The following is a 22,514-nucleotide window of genomic DNA, read 5'->3' on the forward strand; positions in this document are numbered from 1 at the left end:
ATCTCCTTCCCTTGCTCCTCCCGTAGAACGCAGCCCAGAGCGTGAACTCTGAGGATGTGAAAGACGGGGTGGGCACAGCTCAAGGGGCATCAGGTTCAACTAGAGGCTGTCCGAGCCCCCACTGCCCTGGCTGCTGTGCCCACGTGGCCTGGTGGCAGGTGGCTTTTCCGGGCAGCACCCGGAGGTCCTGCTTGGGGGGAGCAGAGGGAGCATGTGGAACGCAGGGGAGGTGGAGGGAAGGGGCAGAGGACAGGGGCAGGCCCCCCTGTAATTTACCCCTGCCCCAGAAGCAGCCAGGTTCCTTGCCCTGCCTCTTCGCTCGGTTGCTTTGAAAACCTAGAGCTTCTCTCTTGTGAGTCATGGTGGCCAAAGCCAAGGCTGCAGGAGGAGGTGACAGCATCGGTGCCCTGCTGTTGATCCCCCGCCAGTTGTCCACCTGGGAGGTCAGCTGGTTTCCTCTCTGGCCAGTAGCACCCCTGGCTTCCCCGGCTCGACACCGTGTTTCCCAGAGCTAATGGGGCTCCAGCCCTCTCTGGAGCCTGGCCCTGGCAGCAAATACCGCAGGACAAATAAGAGACACAGAGACAGGATTCATACTCATGAGAGACAGGCCAGGATTAACCAAGAGCGTGTCCATGGCTCCGTGGCTCACATGGACATGGGCTCTGTGTTCCCGACCTCGGGCCCCACCCTTCCCGGGTGCGAGGTCTAAACACCAGGCAAGACCCTGGTTGCTGTGGCCCCCCCATGGGCTCCAAGTATTTCAAGCAAGAAGCATTCGTAGAGCTCACCTAGTCCGACCTCTCTGCTTGGTCAATGGGGAAACGGAGGCAAAAGAGTTTAAGAGAAGACTTGAGCCCAGCTTTTCTGATACCAGGTCACCCCATCTCACTTGATAAGCTCTTGGCCTCATTTTTCCCTTCTACAAAATGGGCTGAGGGCTTTTCCACATCTAGCTTCCACAGCTGGGCTTTCCTGGGGAGGACTGGCTGATGCTAGGAGGGCCTCTTTTCCCCAAGGGAGCCCCAGCTGCCCCTCTCGATGGAGTGAGGCCGGAGTGCTTTGGAATGTTCCCCATAGACTCCTGCTATACGCCTATTGCCTGTTGGCCTGTGTCCCTGCTGTAAAATGAGGTCTTTGCAGACGTGATCAAGTTAAGATGAGGTCATTACGTATGAGTGGGCCCTGATCTGACCAACACAGAGAGAGACACGGACGGAAAAGAGATGCCACGTGAGCACAAAGGGTGGGATGCAGATCCAGCCAAGGGAGTGCAGATTGTGGGCAACACCAGGACGTGGAAGAGGGGAGGAAGGGTTCTCCCTCCCTCTCTCTCACAGCTTGGCCAGCACCCTGATTTTGGACTTGGCCTCAAAGAATGTGAGATGAGACGTGTTTTTTTTTTTTAATTTTTTATTGTTATGTTAATCACCATACATTACATCATTAGTTCTTGATGTAGTGTTCCGTGATTCATTGTTTGTGCATAACACCCAGTGCTCCACGCAGAACGTGCCCTCTTTAATACCCATCACCAGGCTAACCCATCCCCCACCCCCCTCCCCTCTAGAACCCTCAATTTGTTTTTCAGAGTCCATCGTCTCTCATGGTTCGTCTCCCCCTCCGACTTACTCCCCTTCATTCTTCCCCTCCTGCTATCTTCTTCTTTTTTTTTTCTTAACATATATTGCATTATTTGTTTCAGAAGTACAGATCTGTGATTCAACAGTCTTGCACAATTCACAGCGCTCACCATAGCACATACCCTCCCCAGTGTCTATCACCCAGCCACCCCATCCCTCCCATCCCCCACCACTCCAGCAACCCTCAGTTTGTTTCCTGAGGTTAAAAATTCCTCATATCAGCGAGGTCATATGATACATGTCTTTCTCTGATTGACTTATTTCACTCAGCATAACACCCTCCAGTTCCATCCATGTCGTTGCAAATGGCAAGATCTCATTCCTTTTGATGGCTGCATAATATTCCATTATGTATATATACCAAGATGAGACGTTTCTGTTGTTGAGCCACCTGGCTGGTAGCACTGTGTGTGAGCCCCGGGCAACTCACCCACCCCCACCATCGCCCACCACCCCCCCAGAAAAAAGCCGGCATGACTCGGAGCCCATCCTCTCTGAAGGTTTCACAGATGCCCCTCCCCCAGCAGAAGGGAGCCCCCCTCCGTGCTCACTGAGCCACGCACACGACCATTGTCATGCCAGTAACCCCTGTGGTACCCCCACCCGTCAGAAAGCCCCACGGGGCTCGAAGCGGTCAGAGGACACATCTCATGATGGCCACCATGGTGCCTTCAGTCCCTAACCTGGCTTTGTGTGCAGACAGGGCGCGTGACATGGAATGAAGGAATGAAGGAATGAATGAAAGGGAATCTTATTTCCAGGGGCTCTGTTCTGATCCCTAACCCACCTTGCCCCCAACCTGTCACGTCCCCTTCTCTCTGATCACTTCAATACCAGGCCTCCGCGTGCCCTCCCTGGCCCCCCAGCAATGTTGCGCCAGCCACTCTGTTGCGGGGCCGAGCTCCGCTAATGATGACTGACGATGCCCCGCGTGCCAGGATTGGCATGTTGGCAGGAGGCGCCGTCGTGATTGATGGCTCTGCGTGGCCATTTCCAATTCACTGCCCGGAAGCCAAGCCTTTCTGGGAAGGAGAGCAGCACGACCCCTCCACCGCCCACCCGTGCACGGGAGCCGTCTCCCTGCTTGCTGCGTGGTCTCCCCTCCTTCCCCTGATGACTGGGGCATGGCGGTGGGTGGGATGTTTAACTTTCACGGGCTCAGGAAGTGGAAGAGATGTTCCTTGTGTCCCCCTTTTCCTGCAGGGACACCCCCATCCAGAGAGGGTGACCTGGGAGTCACACACTTACTGTCGTCTCCTTTCTGGCTTGGCTAGAGACCCTTGGCCAGGGTCCCACACCCCCAGGGCCAGTCTCTGTCCGTGGTTATGAGGACCAGTGTCTCTGTGCACTCTGTGGGTGGTCCCTGAGCCCAGGTAGGTACGACTGTCCCATTGTCCAGATAGGAAGACAGATGCTCTGAGACATGAAGTGTTTTAGCCTTGGCTACAGCGAAGGCCAGGGTGGGCACTGGGATTTGCATGCAGGGCTGTCCCTCTCCCAAGTCCATGCGCCTTCTGCTAGAACACGGAAAGTGGGTTGGAAAGGTGACAGAGCCACTGTGGGCACTCATTGTCAGGCACAAATCTCAGGAACAGGGGCAAGCGTTCCATCTTCTATGATAAAGCACAAAGTTCCCATGGGTGTGGGCTGGCCTGGGGTCACAGGGTAAAGGGCAGGGCCAGGTCTCCGGCAGAGGTCACACCATGACACACAGCACATGGCTGGGGCTGCCAAGAGACTCACTTTCCCCAGGACCTGTGTGACCTTGGGTGGGCCAGGCTGGTTCTCCAGGCCTTAGTTTCCTGGTAGGTCATGACCAGGCTCATCTTTGCCCATTCCTCCCCAGGGAGCTCAGGAGTAAGTGAGAGATGGCAGTTGAGGCAGGAAACCAGGAGGGGTGAGGGTCTTGTCACCAGCAGGGTGAGACCCAAGACAGGCTCCCAGGGGGGAGCTGATACAAGGAGAGGGTAGGCCCCAGAAGCCGCCGTCGAAGGGCTGAGGCCAGGAGGGTCGCAAGAGACCTGTGCCTGCTGTCCGGCCGTGCCCGGGCTCGGGGAGCAGGAGGGCGCGCTGGGGGCTGTGGTTTGGCAATGGGTAAACCCAGCATGGGAAAGGAGGGGTTTCCAGGAAGGCTTCAAATTACCGGAAAGGACAATAAATTAATATAACAGGGCTGTCTGGCTGGTGACAAGGGATAAAACGTGGTCCAAAAAAGCCCCACGCAAGATGGTCACAAGGATAAATGAAAAGGCAGGATGGAGGGGAAAGAGCGGGAAAGGTGCTCGCAGAGCCGGGAGCAGGGGGAGGGAGGAGGAGGCGGCCTGTGGGCTGGCGTGGCAGGGTGGGGGGGCTCCCGACCCTCCTGCCATCCCCTCCCCTCCCCTCCACCCCCTCCTCTGCTCCCCCGGCTCCATTCCCCACCCCCCACCTCCTCCCTAGATTCTTGCTGCCCTTCGTGTTCACCTCGCCCAAATGCTCTTGGCCTCCGCCACAAGGCAGAGCGTGCTTTTCGCTCGTTCACTCGTTCCGCAGATGCCGTCCAGACACCTACCACGTGCCGGGAGATGTCACGGCGAGCAAGAGGAAAACCTCTGCCTGCCCTCCACCTGCCCAGAGGCACACGGGAGGACGAGCCACCAGACACAATAAGCAAAGCCCACGAGGTGTCAGGCCTCCCACGCAGCCACAGCCCCCAGGCCTCAGTGGACCATCAGGGCAGGTGCCCCCAGCAGCACTCTGAAGGCAGGACCAGAGTGCGCCAGGCGGGGGGGGGGGGGGGGGGGGGGGGGGGCGGCAGGCAAACTTGCAGGCAGAGGGTGCCATTTGTACCACAGTCAGCAAGGGACAGAGGAACGGTGGCCGCTGGGAACTTGGGGTGTTTTGGCCTGATGGGGAGAGAGGGTGCAGGGGTGTGGGCTGTGAGGTGGGAGAGGAGGCTGGCTGGCACAGCGGCCGCCGAGCAGGCCCAGGTGGGACGAACTTGGACTCGAGCCCCGGCTTCTCCAATGCGGAGCTGCCTGACCTTGGGCAAACCACTTAGCCCCTCAGAGCTGGTTTCCTCGTTCGAGGTGAGTGATGCGGGAAAACAGCCCCTGCCTCACAGAACTGTGGTGAGGGAAGAAAGAGAATGCCGAGCTGGCTCCTGGCACAACTGCTGGGTTGTGAATGATTGAATGGTGAGGGCCAGGGTCCCAGAGAACGAGGGGCTCATACATGGTGCTAAGGAGTTTGGGTGTCACCCTGAGGGCAGTGGCGGGGCATGGGAGACTCCATGCATGTACACGTCGGCACTGGGGACCCGCCTGGGTGCTGCTCTCCCAGTTCTAGTCTATTTTGTTCCCAGTTTCCCAGAGGAGAGTAGACCCAGCTGGAGAAGACAGAGAAGGTGCAGGTGGTGCTGAATGACCCTTGATGGGGATGGAGAAAGGACCCTCGCCTTCTCAGCACAGACAGTCTCAAGGTCATGACTCATCATGCTGCCCTCTCCCGCTCAGTGAACACTGACTATAGGCAGGTCCTGTGAGGCCCTGCAGGCTGGCTGGGGAGATAGGATTCAGAGGGGCAGTGATGACTAATGGTGTGAGGCATCAAGGAACACAGCACCTGTGGATGCAAGAACCAGGTGCGATGGGCACGTGGCACAGAGTGGGGGTGGAGGGGGGGCCAGGACTGGGTGGGCAGTCAGGGAGCTCCATGGAGGAAGGAGGCATCATGGGAGTCATTCGCTTGTTGATGAATCCAGAGGCACTGGACCCTTAGCTCGGCAGTGGCCACCCTGGGACGTGCTGGGACCCAGTAGGGAGCAAGGTCAGGCTGTCTTTGAGCTTACGAAGCTTAGATTCTACCAAGAAATGCAGGTGTTAACCCAGGGACTACAAGAATGAAGGTTTGTGAAAGCAAGGGGTAGGGGGTGGTGGGCACACAGGACACAAAGAGGAGACCTCCCCAAAGGTGACGAGCCGGCCAAGACTGAAGCCAGCAAAAGTGAAAACAGGTGTGCCAGAGTTTGAAGGGACAGACAGCCTGGCCTGTTCAAGTCAGGCTAGGAATGGGAAGGGGGCCCTTGTGGCCAGAGCCCCGGAAGCGAGGAGAAAGGAGAGGGAAATGGAGTGAAGGGAATGTGTGGGCATGGCACCAGCCATGCGAGGGACCCACGTCCAGATAGATGATCTCTGCGGAGCAATGCCTCCTTTGGGGGACTCAGCTTTCTTTCAGGCCTGGGGGGAGAATATTTCCTACCCAGAGAGCGATTAGATGTGGAGCAGAGAACAGGGGATTCAGCTTGGACCCTGGTGCCGGCAGTGCGGGCGGAGGGACGTATGGGGACTGGGGAGCTATTTGGGAGGTAGAATGGCTTTGTCTGAAGGAGAGGGTCAGCGGTGATGTGCCACCTCCTGAGACCCACATGCAGGAGGAGAAGCCAGGTGGGTGGAAAGACCCTAACCCATGCTTCGGGTGTGTTGTGGCCTGCACGATGTCCAGGTGGGGTGTCCAGGGCTGGAACCCAGGGCTGGAGCAGGGGGAATGCAGCCATGGCAGGCATGCCTCCGAGAGGTAGCGGGGCGGTGGCGGGGGGCATTGTGTGGCCTCTGCCGAGCGGAGCTCCAGTGTCACCAGCTCTGGGCGCCGTGGACACTTCGCAGGCAGGCAGAGCACAGCACAGGGGAAGAACTAACGTGCATGCGCCCACCCACACATGGAAGTGCTTGCGTCCTGCCAGGTTGTCCCAGGTGCTCTAGGCGCACATCTCACCATATCGACGCAATCACCCTTCAAGGTCATTATTGCCCCTCTAACAGATGGGGAAGCAGCAGTGCAGTGAGGCTGGGATCTGCCCAAGATCACGCGAGACTGAGCGGCAAAGGAGGGATCCACACCCACGTCTGGCCAAGTCCACGGCCCAGGCTCTCATCCCAAGGAGACCTACTGCCTCCTTAAGTCCCAAGGGAACAGGGACGGCTGCCTGAACTGTGTCCTCCCAAGATAGTTCCAGAATCGGGAGGGTGCCCCCCAGCGCCAGCCCCCACAGAGGGCAGGGCTACGGCGACCACATTCCTAGCAGCTCCCTGGCTGTGGGTACACATGGCAGCACCCCACTGTTCCTGGGAAAAACCCACAGCGACAGGCAGAGGAAGAGCCCCAAGGGGGACCGCAGGGGGCTCACCGCCCCCAGCCCTGCATTTCTGCTCCTTCTCCCTCCATGGCTGAGTCCTCCCGTCCTCTATCTCTCTCCCACTGTCTGCTGACTCTCGGATGCTGCAGAGCCATTATGCACAACAGCAGCTGTGGATCAATCTCTCCGTGGCTCACCCACGCACACCACATTCATCCATCCCCCTCAAGGTTGAAGCTTTTATTTCTGGGTGAGAGGAGAGCCCCTCTGGTCATGCCTTGTCCCAGATAACTCACGGACCAAACAGTACCTCCATTCCCCTTTGCACCCAGGCACAGGGGGAGGGCGCTGATGGAGCAGCCCCACCCCATGCACCTGTGCCTTCCTGGGGGGCGGTGGTGGTGGTCCCTGAACTCTCCCCAGTTTCTGCAGCTCCCTCAGGTAGCTCTCCTGTGCCCTGCTGTCTATTTCCCTCTTCTCTCTTGCGTGAGTCCTCCTATACCATTTTGTCCACTTGAGCCTTCTCAAGCCACAGAACGTTAAAGATGGCTGGCAATGACCGGAATTGAGGAGAGGCATGGAACAGGTTATCTCTCAGAAACTCCAGAAGGAACCAACCTTGCTTTTGGACATCTGGCTCCAGAACTGTGAGGCAATCCATTTCTGTTGTTTCAAGCCAGCAAACGCGTGGCAATTTGTTATGGCAGCCACAAGCACTGGACCCGTTCCTGCCTATCTGGCGTGCAGAGGCGGAGAGGGAGGGGCCAGAACCATCTTCCACGGTGCCCCATTCGAGCTCGGACCAACACTTGAAGAGCGGTAGAACGAGTTTCTTTATGCTTTGCTCCAGCTTCTCGCGTCCTCTCTGGTCCATACTCTTTGTCTCCAGCATCCGGGGAATACCCATTACCCGGAAACTGGGGGAGGGGCTGGAGGGCGGGGCGGGGGCGGGGCCTACACTGCAGGTTGGATGGGAAGAATGGTGTGAAAACGGCTCCACCATCTGCCCACCTTTCCCTCTGGGTCACAGTCCTGTTCTCACGTAGCTGCCTTGGACCCCTTCCCCATCAGACTCTTACCAAATGTCATGGCGCCATGTTAATCTTCAGAACAGAACCGTGTTTGTCAAGTGCTAATGGGAACAACCACACCCCTGGTGACTCCCGGGAAAGCTTCTGGCGAACAACAACCCAGGGGAAAAGGGAGCCCTGCCTGTCTTCCCTGACCAGGGGCATCGGATTCCTCCCTCTCACCATCCCTGGAGTCCCACTGGACCTGCCTACAGCGTCTGGCCATGCCGGCCACTCCCTCCCCGAAACTCTGCAAACCTGGGTTTCCATGGCCGCCTTCTGGTTCTCCTCTGACTTCCCTGCCACCTTGCTTTTTTGTTCTTCTTCTTCCTCGGGCTCTGAAGAGTTGGGAGTTCCCGGGTCTCTGTTCTGAGCCTTGCCATTCCTCTCCTCTTTTGGTGAAAACATCTACTTTTTTTCCTTCTGGCAGTAGCTACTGCTTGGATGCTCGTGCGGCTCAGACCTTGCCCGAATGAACGAGCTGTGTTCTGATGACCTCCAGGTTCAAACGTTTCAAATATCCAAAGCTGAACTCAGATCTCCATGAGCGTGTAGCATGCTAACGCTCTGGTACAGTGAGAGTAGTATTGTGTGGGTGGCCCAAGCCGGAAGCAATGGTGGCCATCTTCGCTTTCCTCGCCTCCCTGTCCCTCATCCTGTCCCCCACCCAGACACCCTGTCCCATCGCCTTCATCTCCAATCCAGGTTTCGTCTGCCGAGCCCTTACTGGCCTCCTGGCCATCAGTCATTAGCTTGATCTACTTAATTAAAGGGATTTCTAACCATATGCTTCCTGCTTCAATCCCTTCAGTGGTGCGTACCCACTGCATAGAAGATAACATACTCCTTTACAAGGAACACAAGGTCCTTTTTGTCATGCCAGACACATGGTGGGTGTTCTGGAAATACTGGTTAAATGCAAGAACTCAGCGACTTGTGGTTTCTTACCAAACCACACAGCCTTATCTCTGGGTCTCTGCTCCTATTAACCCACTGACTCCTCCCTGCCCACCTCCACCAGGCGCCACCGCCCCAGCCCCCCAGAGGGTGCCCGTCTCCAGCTCAATGTTATTGCCTCCACTGCGTGGCCTCGGGATGGTCTCCTTATACATCTGTCTCTCTCTCTAGACCAGTGGTTCTCCAACAGGGGTCCCATACCCAGGGGATACGTGGCAATGTCTCCAGATATTTTTGGTTGTCACACTGGCAGGGATAGCCTCTTGGTATCCCATGAGGTGAGGCTGGGGATGCTGCCTACATCCTACATCGCACAGGAGGGCCCCCATGACAGAGAAGGACCCGGCTCAAATGTCAGCGATCCCAAGGCTGAGAACCCCCGGTCTAGAGACGCACAGGGTCCACATCTGCCCGTGTTCCTACTCCAGGGCCCGCGCCCATGCCCGCCATGTGGTAAGCCCTCCACACATGTTGGCTGAGGGAACATCACTGCATGGTGCCCCAGCCCAAGTGACACCCAGTGGCATCTCCAAGCGTGAGGCCCAGGCCACAAAGAAAGGCTGCCGCTGTCTCTCGGCCCCGAGAATCGGGCTGCAGGGCAGGAGGCAGCCCTTCAGAGAGAAGCAGCTTCCTCCAGGAGCCAGGGCGGACGCGACCAATTCAGCTAACAAGTTGCCAGGGCTGTGATAATGTTGCCAGACAATGAAAACGCCCTTCTTACCAACAATGACTGCCAGGCTGATGAGACAACAAGGCTGTTAATTAGGCCCCTAAAGGCAGCTGCAGAGAGGACAATTCTTCCAAGGAAAGAGAGGGCTGGGGGCTCTTCCCTATCCCATCAGAGACAGAGGCTGAGGCTGGGCTCCGTCACTTTCCAGAGGAGGAAGAAGACTGTCACAGCCTGGGATGGGGGTGCGGTGGGGGGGTGGGTCGGATGCTCCATCGTCAGCCCCAGGCTCCCCGAGGGCAGGGGGTAGAACAGTTAGCTCTCCTAAGCCCTCAGCACCACACTTTGCCCAGACAGGCCCTTGATAAAGGCATTTAATAAAGAGAATAAACATCAAAGGGCCCTCTCTCCCCTTTCGGGTTCTGTGTTGGTCCTTCTTGCCATCTCCCTGGATGTCCCACATTGCTGTCACCTCTCTCAGAGCCCGAGCCACCCCTCCAGCCCTCAGGGTGACCCCGGGGCCCCCACCGGACCCAGGTAGAACTGCGCTCTGCCGGGCAAGGCACAAACCAGTCCTCCTTCAGTGTTCCCTTCCATTGGCAGCGCTGACGGGGCTGCGCCAGCCACCACATCCCAGCCCAGTTCCTCAGCTTCCCCAGCCATGAGGCTCCGGGACCCAGACAGGTGTGGAGCCAGGGCACGCTCTGGACCCCCACAGCCAACTTGGGCCCATTGGCACGGTGGCCTGGCCTGGCTCCAGGCAGGCTGCCGAGCCCGGAAGGATGACATCCCCAGAGCAGGTGAGCTCATCTCCTGGCAGTCTGTCTGGTCCCTGGGCAGTGGCCAGCGACACAGGTTTGTGTCCCCAGCAAGAGTGTCAAAGGTCTGGGAAACCCCAAGTCCCTGGACACAAGCTTCTAAGAGCCACGCCGGGCTCCGAATTAACATTCTTGACCATTGTCATAACCACAGCAGCTCCCTCCATTCAGCAGCTCACGTCCCAGGGTGCTCTGTGCTGCTCCGTGGGCTCCTCCAGCTCCAGATGCCTCGGTGCGCAGACCTGCCCTCCACAACAGACACCGGCCAGCACCTCCTCCACAGGCCCCTCGGATCCCTGGGCACCTGCCACCAGCAGGGACCGCCCGGCCCCGCCTCCAGCCTGCCCTCCAGCACCTTCCAGGAAGTGCCTCTCTGAGGCTGCACCCCAGAAGAGGGGTCATTATTGCTAATGCCTTTTCTCCCCCATCTGTTGTGATTGTTTACACTCCACTTGCTAATTAGAGACTAATTAGCTGGTGCTGAAATTCATCACTTTCCAAACACAACACGGCAGCTTGAGGAGCACAGCGATCCGGCAACATCTGCACCTCTGCTTGGAGCCCAGAGCCAAGGTGCATTCGGCTCCTCCTCCTCCCCCGCCCCTCCCCTCTCCTCCTTTTCCACCTCCCCCTCTTCCTCCTCCCTCCCACTTTTCCCCGAAGCCCCAGGGGGCCCGGGGCTATCTGCCCTTTGCTTCGGCACCCCACCCGGTACCCCAGTGCAGTGCCGGGCTCAGGGTAAGGACTCAGGAAATTCTCACCGGGCTAGCACAAATGAGGACCAGAGCTTTGATGGGACCAGGTGTGTGGCTGGGGGAAGGAGGGCGGGACCAGCAGCTGCCCATGACTCAGTGGGGATGTCCGGGGGGGGGGGGGGGGGAGGGGGGGTTCCTGAGGGGCAGGCTAGAGATCGGACCTCGGCAAGGCCTTTGGGGTACTGGGTGAGGGGGCGCAGGGGCAGGGTGTGGGGAGAAAAGACAGACAGGGAGGAGCACGTCGGAAGATGAAGTCAGGAAGCCAGGGCAGAAAGAAGAGCACCAGGGAGGCAGGGCGGCAGGGGGGTGGAGGGAAGGAGTCTAGGTGCGCTGGCTCCCTGCTGGCTGCCTGGCTCGGGGTGAGGAGGTGGGATTGCATCTGAGAGAAATCTCTGTGGCCCACAGGCAGCCTCAGTTGAAACCATCCATTTGCATGACAGCCAGGAGCGGAGAGCCTGGGCCCTGACCTCCCTTTTTCTCATCTCAGAGAAAAAAGCTGCTATTCCCCCAAGTTCCCTTCTCCTGGGCTGGGGGCCGCGGGGCCGCAGGGCCAGCTGCCCGACTCCTTTGCATCCTCTGGGCCGCCCTAGGGATGGCCACCCCAGGAGATCAGCTGGCTGCTGGGCCCGGGGCCCAGGAGCCTCCGAAATGCAGGGTCTCCCGTCCGGGGCCCTGGGGTGATGAGCTGGGGCTCATCCGACGGAAGCCGCAGGGCAGCCTGGGGTCTGGAGGGGAAAGAGTGGAACCTCATCCCTACCCCTCTCCTGGTGACATCCCCAAAGATGCTGCCAACCCTTGTAGCCCTGGCCAGGGAACCAAAGGTCACCTCAACTCAAAACCCTCACCAGAGTGTGACAAACACATGGGCTTGCTCTCGCAGCTGTACGAGCCGTATGCATGCCTTCCTTGAGGGAGGCTTCCGGGAGACCCAACAGCCTGGGCCTAAACAGCCCCTCTGCTGCTTTCTTACTGTGTGGCTTAAGGTACACTGCACAACATCTCTGAGCTTCTTTACCCATCTGTGAAATGGGGATATCAACGCCTCGCTCACGGGGTGGCTGTGAGAACCAAGATGACGGTTTCCTCCTTTTAGCACGGTGCTTGGTAGCTGATATGAACCAGACTGGAGGGCAGGGGGTGGGGGCGTTCTCTAGGCTGGCTGCCTCCAGGAGCGAGCAGACCGTTTCCTTCTTCCTCTGCCATCCCTTGCATGCAGTCCGGTTCACAGCCCTCTCTCCGGGAAAAAGAGAAAAGCCTCGATTTGTCACGTTTGCCAAATTTCCACGCTCGAAACACTCCCAGCGCGGCCAATTCCAAGCTCTTGATGGGACACCCCTGAACAGTGATCGGGAAGAGAAGCAGATGATGACGACGAGCACCAAGCCCGGCCACCACCGCCTGTGTGTCACCGAAGTAGGGCTCGGGAGCAGAAATCTCTCTGCTGGTGGGTGTAACTGGCAGGGGGCTGTCCTGGAACCTGGGCCGGGCCAGGTGAGTCCCTGACACACAAGGCTGCTTTGTCCATAGGTGGCTACTGTCCACGAGTGGACTTGGGCCTCTGTGTGGCACAGGAGGGGAGAGGAGGGGGGCTGCACCCCAGATTTCACTCCTGCCCCCACCCCAGCTGCCCTCCAAGCTCTCCGGAGGCCTCCCCGTGCCCATTATGTAAATAAAGTGCAGGGGAGTCTTGATCCCTTTGGGAGGGATTAGAGAATGGACACCCCCTGTAAGGACCATACCATCCACCAGACACACCCTTTCTTCCTAATTCCTCCCCTTCTATCCTGACTCCTTCCCTTCGCACACACAGGATGTACACATCTTTTAACCTCACACCATGTTCTAGGTGCTCTGCTGACCCAGCCAACAGGCCCCGATCCTGGCCCCACAGAGTTTATGGACCTGAGCAGCATCCGAATCTCCTGGAGGGCTTGTTAGAAAAAGATATGCTGAGCCCCGTCCAGAGTACTTGATTCAGCAGGGAGAATCTGCCTTTCTGACAAGTTCCCAGGTGATGCCGCTGCCACTGGTCCAGGGACCACACTTTGAGAAGCACTGGCCTGGAGGGAGAGCCAGAAAAGCAAGCAGGCAATCTCCATCCAGGGAAGGTAAGCAGTGCTGGGCTGGGGAGGACTCGGGGGGCTGCAGAGTTCAGAGGCCCTTCTCCAAGCCCAGGAAAAGCTATGACTCGATTTCTTGTTTGCCTTCCACCGCCAAGCTCACCCCAGTCTAGTTTTTTTTTTTTTTTTTTTTCCCCAGTCTAGTTAAGAGACAATCACAGGACTTGGGTGTATGGGTCCCGCCTCCCACTTCTCCTCTCTGTGCTTTCCAAGACCCCTGGGTGGTGTGTGCCACCTGGGCACCCCACCTCTCTCTGCAACAGGGCCAGGTGTGCTGACGTCTGTTCGGACAAGGGGAGAATGGCCTACGTAGGCCACAGAGAGACAGACACTCCCCCTCCAAACTAATGAGGGGGTCACAGAATCACTCATCACTTCCTCTCTGCTTCCTCCCACCCAAGGCCTACAGGGGTGTCCTTTCCAGGAGCAAACAAGTGGGGGAACTCAGGGGCACAAAGCTAGTTTCCAGCTCCTACCCCTGCCTTCACTGGGGGCAGGTGACAAGGGGCTGCTGGGGCCTCTTTGATGTTGGAAGACTACGAACAGCCTACAGGTAACTGCAGCCCAGCCCCCCTCCTCTCCTGGTCCCTACCTCCCCCTTCCTGACACCCTAATCCTTCCCAAAGGGATCAAGACTGCCCTGCACTTTATTTACATAATGGGGATGTGGAGGCCTCCAGAGAGCTTGGAGGGCAGCTGGAGTGGGGGCAGGAGTGAAATCTGGGGTGCAGGAGCACTGGCCTACCCTGAGGCTTTGCAGATAGGGGCTGGATCTTGGATGGGTGCCCGCCTGAGCTGGCAGCCTGGGACAGTGAGGCGCGTGCGTGCGTGTGTGTGTGTGCGCGTGCGCGCGTGTGTGCACGCGTGCGTCTGGATGTTCAGTTAATACTCAGCTCCAGATATTAATCCCTTTTTATGCAAAGAGACAATGGATCGTAAGCCCTGAGAAATCAAACTGAAAGGCAGCCAGCCTCCCACCCTGCTCCCCTCACCCCTACCAAATGGACCCGCCTGTTAACGAGGGAGATAAACGGAGAGGCCATCAAAGCAGATTTTCAATCTGTCCATGATTTTGCTCTGGGGCCTTCAGAACTCCATGGCTCCCCTCCTCCTGACCCAACTGCTGCCTCTCTGCCTTCGGTTCTTCTCCGCTTTGTTCCCCAACCCCTATGCTTTTATCTGCCCAAGTTGGATCTATTGACCTGACTCATAAGGGCTCCTTTGATCTGCTCCAGATCTGACAACGGACAGCAGGAGGCTGGGTAGAAGGGCAGAGAGGGTGGCCACGGGGCCTGGAAGGTAGAGGCTGGGAGAGAAAGGGAGGTTTGTTTTTGGGGGGAGAAGGGCCTTCTCCCCCAGTAGACTGAGGATTAGGCAGGTGGGCACATGCCCACCGGGGGCGAAGGAAGACAGAGAAACCCACCGAGGGAGGGAAAAGGTCCCCAAAGCAGGGGTAGAGCCCTTCTCAATGTGCCAACCCTATGGCATCTTTCCCTGGTGTACTGACTCAGTTTCCCTCTTTAAATTCCCTCCGCCCCTCTCTACTGTCTTGCCAGGAAGCACCTAAACCCATTCTTACAAGTACAAATGACCTCGGAGGAGAAAAATCCAGCATGTCCATCCACGAACGTGCCACTGGTTGCAGGGAAGGGAATGAAGAAGTGGGCCTGGCCGGCTCAGCCCTGCCTGGCACAGGGTACCTTGTTGCTAGGTGAGCAGCGGCCCCACTGAACCCTGCAGGCGGTGTGGCTTATTCCCACCCCGGAGGTGACAGGTGCGGAGGCAGGTACCTTGTCCCAGGGGCAACTGGCTGGTACCGGGATGATGAAGAGTCGTGACACCCGGGGATGCTGGGCCTGGCAGGAAGGGGTCAGTGAGCGCTGGGGGTGCAGCACACACTCAGATGCCAGACAGACTCGTCTCAAGTAGGTGCCATGACTGTGCCCATGTTATACTTGGAGAAACTGAGGCACAGACAGGTGAAGCAGCTTCCCGAAGTCACAGCTAATAATCGGCAGAGCAGTCTGTCGGGCTCCTGAGTTGGTAGCCCCTGTACCAGGCTCCTCGCATTTCTCCTTTGCTGACACTGCCCCCCCTTCTCCCCTGGTCTCTTTGCCCCCTTGGAAAGGGATCACTGAGGGCCTGCTGCCAGAAACTCATCATGTGGTCCTGGGGCCTTGGGCCCTCAAACCAGGATTCCGGTTCTAAAATGTGCAAGAATAGCTTTTTCAATAAATACATAAAAAGTCAATGTGCACGGGTGACACGTGAGATGATGAGTAGCCGAGCGAACCACCTTCTGGCCTCCTAATGAATAATGTCAAACAAGGTCACACTCAGGGACAGCCAGGCCCACGTGCGCCCCACTGGGGCTGCCTCTTCTCAAACATAAACGACCTGGCGGGGGAGGACTTTGGTCATGGCGCCCCCATCTCCGGGATGGGGGAACCAACCAGGAGAAGCAGAGTGCGGCTAGACGCTGGGCCTCCAGGCCACCCCCTTCCCCGCACCCCCACCTCCACCGTGCTCTGGCGGGCACCCCGTTGCTGCCCTAACCTCCAGGGGGCTTGCCTTCCCATCCATCAGCCACTGTTCTGGTCTCACTGCACACCCTGGGTGTGCTCTCTGCAGCAAAGCGATCCCCCCAAGAACAAAGGGGCAGGTGACCCCAGAAGGCCAGAGAGAGGACAGGTGGGGTGGCCCCCACTCTCCCGAGCACCATCCACGCTTCCCTGCCTCCTTTCCTCCTCAGCCCCAAAGGGGACAGGAGTTCCGCTTCTGCCCCTTCCCCTCCAAATCTCCCTAAGAACTAAGGAGAAGCCTCGGGGACATTTCCTTGTCGCTTGAAATTTGTCTGGCCATCACTCACTAGACAGGCTGAGCAGGCCTCTTACAGGGGAAAGACAACCATAAATGGGAGAGTGAGAAATCACTCGTTTGTCATCGAAGGGAAGTCAAGCCTAAGGGAGGCAGCCCCTGAGGGCCGGGCAGGGTCAGCGGGAAGGAAGGGAGATTAAACGCGGCCCGCCCACCTGCCGCAGATCAACCCTGCTCTGCTGAGCACAGCAGCCTCAGGGAGAGGGTGCTGGGGCCGTGCACGGGGGAGGGGAGGCAGCAGAAGCTGGGAACCGGGTGGGTGCTAGCTGCAGGGGGCACAAACGGGATGGCTGGGCCTCAGGTCACAGCCCCCGGGTTATAAAGCCATTTGCCTGGGTGGGAGCAAGAGTCCTGTTAGGGGTTGAATTGTGTCCCAGGAGACGGATATCCTCAAGGCCCCAGCCCTGGTACCTATGACTGTGACCTTATTTGGAAATAAGGCCTCTGCAGAGGTAACCAAATAAAAATGAGATCACTGAGGTGGGCCCTCATCCAGTATGACTGGTGCCCTTATAAGAAGAGGGGAATGTGGACCCAGACACGCAGGGTGGAGGCCATGTGGCTAACACATGGGCAGAGTCTGTGGGGGATGCTGCTGTGAGCCAAGGAATGCCAAGGGCTGCCCAGAAGCGGGGCAGAGGTGCAAAAGGATTCTCTCCAGGTCTTGGGGGACTGTGACCCTGCTGACACCTTGAGTTCAGACTTCTGGCTTTTGGGACCATGACACAGGAAATTTCTTGTATTTCAAGTCACCCAGCTTGTGGTACTTTGATACGGCAGCCCCAGGAAACTCCTACAAGTCCCAAGAGCATAGTCTGTCCCCGACCCGATTCCTCCAATAAACTCTGAGCCCAGTAACAAGTTAGCAAACAAGCCCAGTCCACTCCCCGGTTTCACACCATCCCAATTCCCACATGGTCCCGCAACTCCACCTCTGGGGGGGTGCTCCAAAGACCTGAAAGCAGGGGTGTCTAGGAGGTATGTGCACACCCACGTTCACACCCAAGAGGGGCCAGCGACCCAAAATGTTCTTCGATGGGTAAGTGGATAAACAAAACGTGGTCTGTCCGTATGGTGGGATATTATTCAGCCCCCAAAAGGAAGGAAACTGTGACACCTGCTCCAATGTGGATGAACCTCGAGGACGACATCATGCCCAGTGAAGTAAGCCCGCGCCCGAAGGACAAGAACTGTGTGAGTCTGCTCACATGAGGTGGCTAGAGCTGAAACACCCACGGAGACCGAGAGGACAGCGATGGCTGCCTGGGGCTGCAGGGAAGGGAACAGGGAGCTCGCGTTGACGGGGACAGAGTTTCGGCTAGGGAGGACGAGCACAACTCCGGGGTTGATGGCGGGAACGGTCTGCACGATACTGTGAGTGTACTCAATGCCTCTGAGCTGTCCACGTAACAAGTGGGTAAAATGGCAACTACGTGTATCGTGGCGAGCTTCTGCACGATGTGCAACTGTCAAACCACTGTGTTGTACGCCTAAAGCTAATATAATATCGTATGGCAGGTCTACTCCAATTGGGGAAAAAAAGGATAAAAATGGTAAATTTCATGTTATGTATATTTTTACCCCACAAGAAGTTTTTTTTTTTTTTTTTTTCGAAAACCCTGCATTTCCATGGCTCCCTGCTGCCCTTTGAGTAAAACCAGAAATCTCTTCCTGTGGTCTGGCACAGAGAAGGTGCCCAGTGAACAAAGGAGTGAAGTGGATGGATGGATGGATGGATGGATGGATGGATGGATGGATGGACAAATGGACAGATAGGTGGATGGACAGAAGGACAGATGGATGGATAGATGGATGGACGGACAGACAGATGGGTAGATGGATGGATGGGTGGATAGATGGACAAATGGATAGATGGATGGATGGATGGACAGACAGATGGATAGATGGATGGATGGATAGACAATGGATAGATGGATGGATGGACAGATGGACAGACAGATGGACGGATGGATGGACGGATGGACAGATGGACGAATAGATGGATGGATGGACAGATGGATGGATGGATGGATGGACAGATGGATGAATAGACAGATGGATGGATGGACGGATGGATGGACAGATGGATGAAGCATTCCACCGAAGGATGGAAGGGTGGAAGGAGGGACCCTAAGGCAGCAGGCAGGTGCCCAGCAACATCCCAGCTGTTGAATTACAGCAAGGGAAGGAGTTTCTTGGCTACTTCTCTGGCATGGGGCTGGGCTGCCTGCAGCCACCAGAGAACTCTGACCAAGCCCTTCAGGACCCCCTCTGGTGGGCAGGCCTCCGGGTGATTACACAGACATGACCCTGGGCACACAAGTGGACATGTGCATAAGGGGAGACCCACAATCTCCATCCAACACACATCTACAACAGTCTGGGCCCCTTCCGGGGCTTTACAGTTTCCCACACAAAACTGAGGCTCAGATGAGACTGGGGCTCACAGAGGTTAGGTGGCTTGCTCAGCAAGACCCCTGGTAAGCAGCTGCCAAGAGGGGGTGCAGCCAGGGTCCCCACTCCTAGCTACCAGGCCACCCTGCCTTCTCTGCTCCCAGTGGCCTCGCTACACAGTCAGGAATCCACCAGACATGGAAGCAAGGTCTGGGGAAACATTATTGTGACCCCCTGTGGGTCACACACAGGTTAAAGTCAGATACAAATCTGAGACAGGAAATAGAGAAGCCTCTCATTCAGTCCTGATAGAAGCGAGCATTAGGTGGTGGTGGTGCTGAAAGAACCTCTTATTTTGGGACAGGATAGCTCTAGATTTACAGAAGAGTTACGAAGAGGGTTCCCACTGAGCCCACACCCAGCCGCCCCCAGGGCTCACATCTTACAACGCGATGGTACATTTGTCGAGACTAAGGGACAAATACTGACACCTCTTTTATTAAGTACACGATGTCATCTGCATAATCTATAAGCTTCTTTTCTAGGGTTTCCCATACATCCTTTCTGGGTTCCGGGATCCCGTCCAGGACGCCCCATTACGCTTGGCCGTCACGTCTCCTTAGGCTTGTATGGACTGTGACAATTTCTCAGATTCCTCGTTTTTGATGAGCTGATAGTTTCCATGACCTCAGGTATTTGCAGAAGGTCCCTCAGCAAGGCTGGTTTGTTGTAATCTTTAAAGACCAGTGGGAAGGAACATTCGACACACATGTGCCCATATGCACACACACATACCAAATAAACACGCTTCTTTGTATCTAACTCCAATCTCCCCTGCTGCAGCCATGATACCACTGTAGTGTCAATGGGACTTTATCTTTGATAACTAACTTCTCTGATGTCCCTCACAGAATGTGGCACTAGGTATGACATTTAGTGTAGTGCCCACTTTATAAACGAGGATGCGGATGCTAGCTGTGGCAAGGTTAAGCTTGAAGACACTCATCCCTGGTAGCAGAGTCCCCGACTTGGGCCCCAGGCCAGGGTCCTTCCCTGCGCCTCTGCGCTCCATGGGACTTCACCTACCCCTCAAGTCAAGCCCAGTCTGGGAGGCAGGGGACGAGCAAGACCCCGGGAGGCCAGAGTCCAGCATCTTCACCAGAGCAGGGGGAAGCGTCATCCCTCTGAGCCCCTGTCACGGCCACAGCTGGAGGAGCCAAGCTCTGGCTGCCAGTTCATGCCCCAGCCCCCGCCCCCCCCCCCCCCCCCCCCCCCCCCGCCCATCGCACCACCCCGAGACACAGCAGTGCTGGGTGGTGTTGGCTGAGCAAGCCATCAATGGACAGCCACCAGCAGCCCAGCCCTCACTGTGGGAACACCCCCTTCTTGATGTCTGTCCCCTCCCTGCTCCTGGCCAGGGTGGTGTGGGCACGCTCAGAGCATCCGTGAGGGCAGCACTGGCTGGGGACAGGCCACTGGGCTGGAGGGTGGGGGGCGCCAGGGAAGGGGATCTGGAGAGGTGGGCTGCAGCACGTGCAGAGACTACTGCCCAGGGCTCTGTGTCCTGCCCGAAGACACCAGCTCTCCTGCCAGCAGAGCGGATGCAGAGGCGCGGACAGTCCCCACTTCGCAGATGACACCAGAAGGACCCGAGTGAACCCTGACCACGCACTTAGCAGGTGTGGCACGTTGCTGACTGTCTCACGCTCACCGCCTTTGGCATCCCACCTGTATCGGCAGGCGGGGCCCACCACCCCCATTTCACACACGAGGGGACAGAGGCCAGCTCCGTCCCTCACGCCGCCCTCCCTGTCTCTCCCTGCTGGCTGTGCGATTCTCTTGGCGGACCTACCTTCCTGATTTAGTCTGCTTTTGTTTGATTTGATAGGAAAATGAGCTTGCCCAGAATGCAGAGCTGCAGAGGGAAGGGAGTGCAGGGCGGCCCCATGCTGGTGGCAGGAAGGTGCGGACGTCAAATTCAAAGCAGACTGTCACTAATGAATCCACCCACGGAACACTTGGGCTGTGTTTAGACATGAGAGTGAGAGCCTAGTCAACGGGGGCTCGTGGTTTGGCGGAGATCAAGTGGGGCTTGAAGTCTGAGATCTGGGGTGCAAATCCTGGCCTGTTTTTACTATGTGCTCTTAGGACAGCCCCTAACTTCTCGGAGCTTCTGCAACTAAATGGTGACAAATGCATCTCTTTTAGGGGGTGTTGTGAGACTGTGAAGCCCCTTGCAAACCGTCAAGTGCCGTACAGTTGGGAGGGTGTATGTTTGGATTCTCAGCAGCCAGGGAGACTGAGACCCCGTGGAGGGGTCTTGGGGTCTGGGCCTCTGGACTCGGCCTCCACCCCCAAGCCTGGAGGGGCCTGAGGCTTGCAGAGCCATGATTTGGTGATTCTCCTTAAGATATAAAATATCAAATAAAATTATGTATAAAAGCCTCCGAGGGGCATGCAGGTGAGGGGCCCTGAAGCCTCATTAGCTTGGTAGGAAATTGCCTATGACCGCAGGAGGTGCCCGGAGGTGACTGTGCTCCCACACATGCTCAGAAGTCATGCCACTCATTAGAAACTGCACTCGCGGGGCGCCTGGGGGGCCCAGATGGTTAAGCGTCTGCCTTCAGCTCAGGTCATGATCCCAGGGTCCTGGGATCAAGCCCCACATCGGGCTCCTGGCCCAGCAAGGAGCCTGCTTCTCCCTCTCCCTCTGTCTCTCCCCCTCTTCATGCTCTCTCTCTCTCGCTCTGTATCTCAAATGAATAAATAAAATCTTTAAAAAAAAAAAAAGAAAGAAACTGCACTCGCTCTGTGCCCCTGGAGGGCACAGCCCCGGGGGTCCCTGGCCGGCGAGTGCAGTGGGGCTGGCTTGAGCTGCGGGTGGGCAGTCCATCAGGCCACACATCCCAGGACAGGACAGGCACATCCCCTTTCTAGGGCTTAGCCTCCTCATCTGCAAATGAGGAGGGGCCTGGCGATCCTTCCTAGAAGTTTTTATTGCTTCTGCGATTTTATGAATACGTTTAATCGGTTCTGAGGGGGCACTGGTGAGGAGGGAGCCCCTGTTTTTCCCTGTCCTCCTCTCCAGGACTCGGGACTCCAGAAGTGCTGAGCAGGGAGGGATGGAGGGGGAAGGCAAGCTCGGGGTCAAGGGCAGTGACACTGTCTGGCCTGAGCCAGCTCTCACCTTCCTCTCAGGTATGGTATGGGGGGGGGTGTCCTTCCTACGCCCCCAGAGGAGGATGCTGGAGGGGCGCGGGGGTCAGCAGACACCACTGGGGAAAGGATTCACACTCTGAGGACAGATTCCCCGCACAGTCCGTTCCCCACCCCACCCCCTGACCTTGGAGTGTAGAACCAGAGCCCTGGTTCAGCAACCATCAGCCAGATTCTCCCTCTCTGCCCCTACTACACAGGGAACCGCCCCGCAGAGATAAGGAGCAGGTTCCCCAAACCTTTCCCCAGTCCATGCAGGAGTTACTATTACAGAAGATGACGTGGGCCAGGAAGCACATCTGGTCACAGAAGCACCCGTGCACCTGACCCCAGAAAGAGCCATTGATTCAGGCCGGTGTGGGGGGTCACACTCGGCCTGCTCCCCTGCCCTCTGTCACAGAAGCTGGGGACGGGGTTGGCCGGCCTCCCGCCACCTTCCAGAGTCCAGCCTAGCCAGCTTCCAGTGAAGGATGGGGGTACAAGAGCCAGGCCCATCCTCCAGGAGCCCCAGGGCATTAGGAAGGAAGCAGCCTCTGGACCCTGGGCACTGCCCTTCAGCAAGCATGGACTGGGTGCCTCCTGGGTGAGGCCCTCATGGGACCCATGTGACTGGCATGGCCCACCTGCCTGCCGTGGCCCAGAGCCACACACAAGTGCTTTGAAGTTGCAAGTAGGTAGAACCCTCTGGCGGCACAAGGAAAGCTCCGTGGAGGAAGTCACACTTTAGCATGGTCTTAAAGAGGAACAGAAAGGTGAGCAAAGGAGAGAAATGCATGTGATGTGTTTGGAGAATGGGAGGTCCTTTGACGCAGCTGGAGGTCAGGGCACCTGGAGACCAGGAGATGCGGTAGGTCTGTCCCGTGATGACGGTCACCTGCACTTAT

General features: G+C 57.3%; 1 protein-coding gene across 1 annotated transcript in view; it reads right to left on the minus strand.

Annotated features, from left to right (window-relative positions):
* The window catches only part of SDK2 (sidekick cell adhesion molecule 2), a 252,647-nt gene that overhangs the window by 144,537 nt on the left and 85,596 nt on the right, over window positions 1-22,514 (minus strand). The window lies entirely within an intron of this gene.

The sequence above is a fragment of the Zalophus californianus genome, chromosome 16 (genome assembly GCF_009762305.2).
Source record: "Zalophus californianus isolate mZalCal1 chromosome 16, mZalCal1.pri.v2, whole genome shotgun sequence".
Classification (NCBI taxonomy): Eukaryota; Metazoa; Chordata; class Mammalia; order Carnivora; family Otariidae; genus Zalophus; species Zalophus californianus.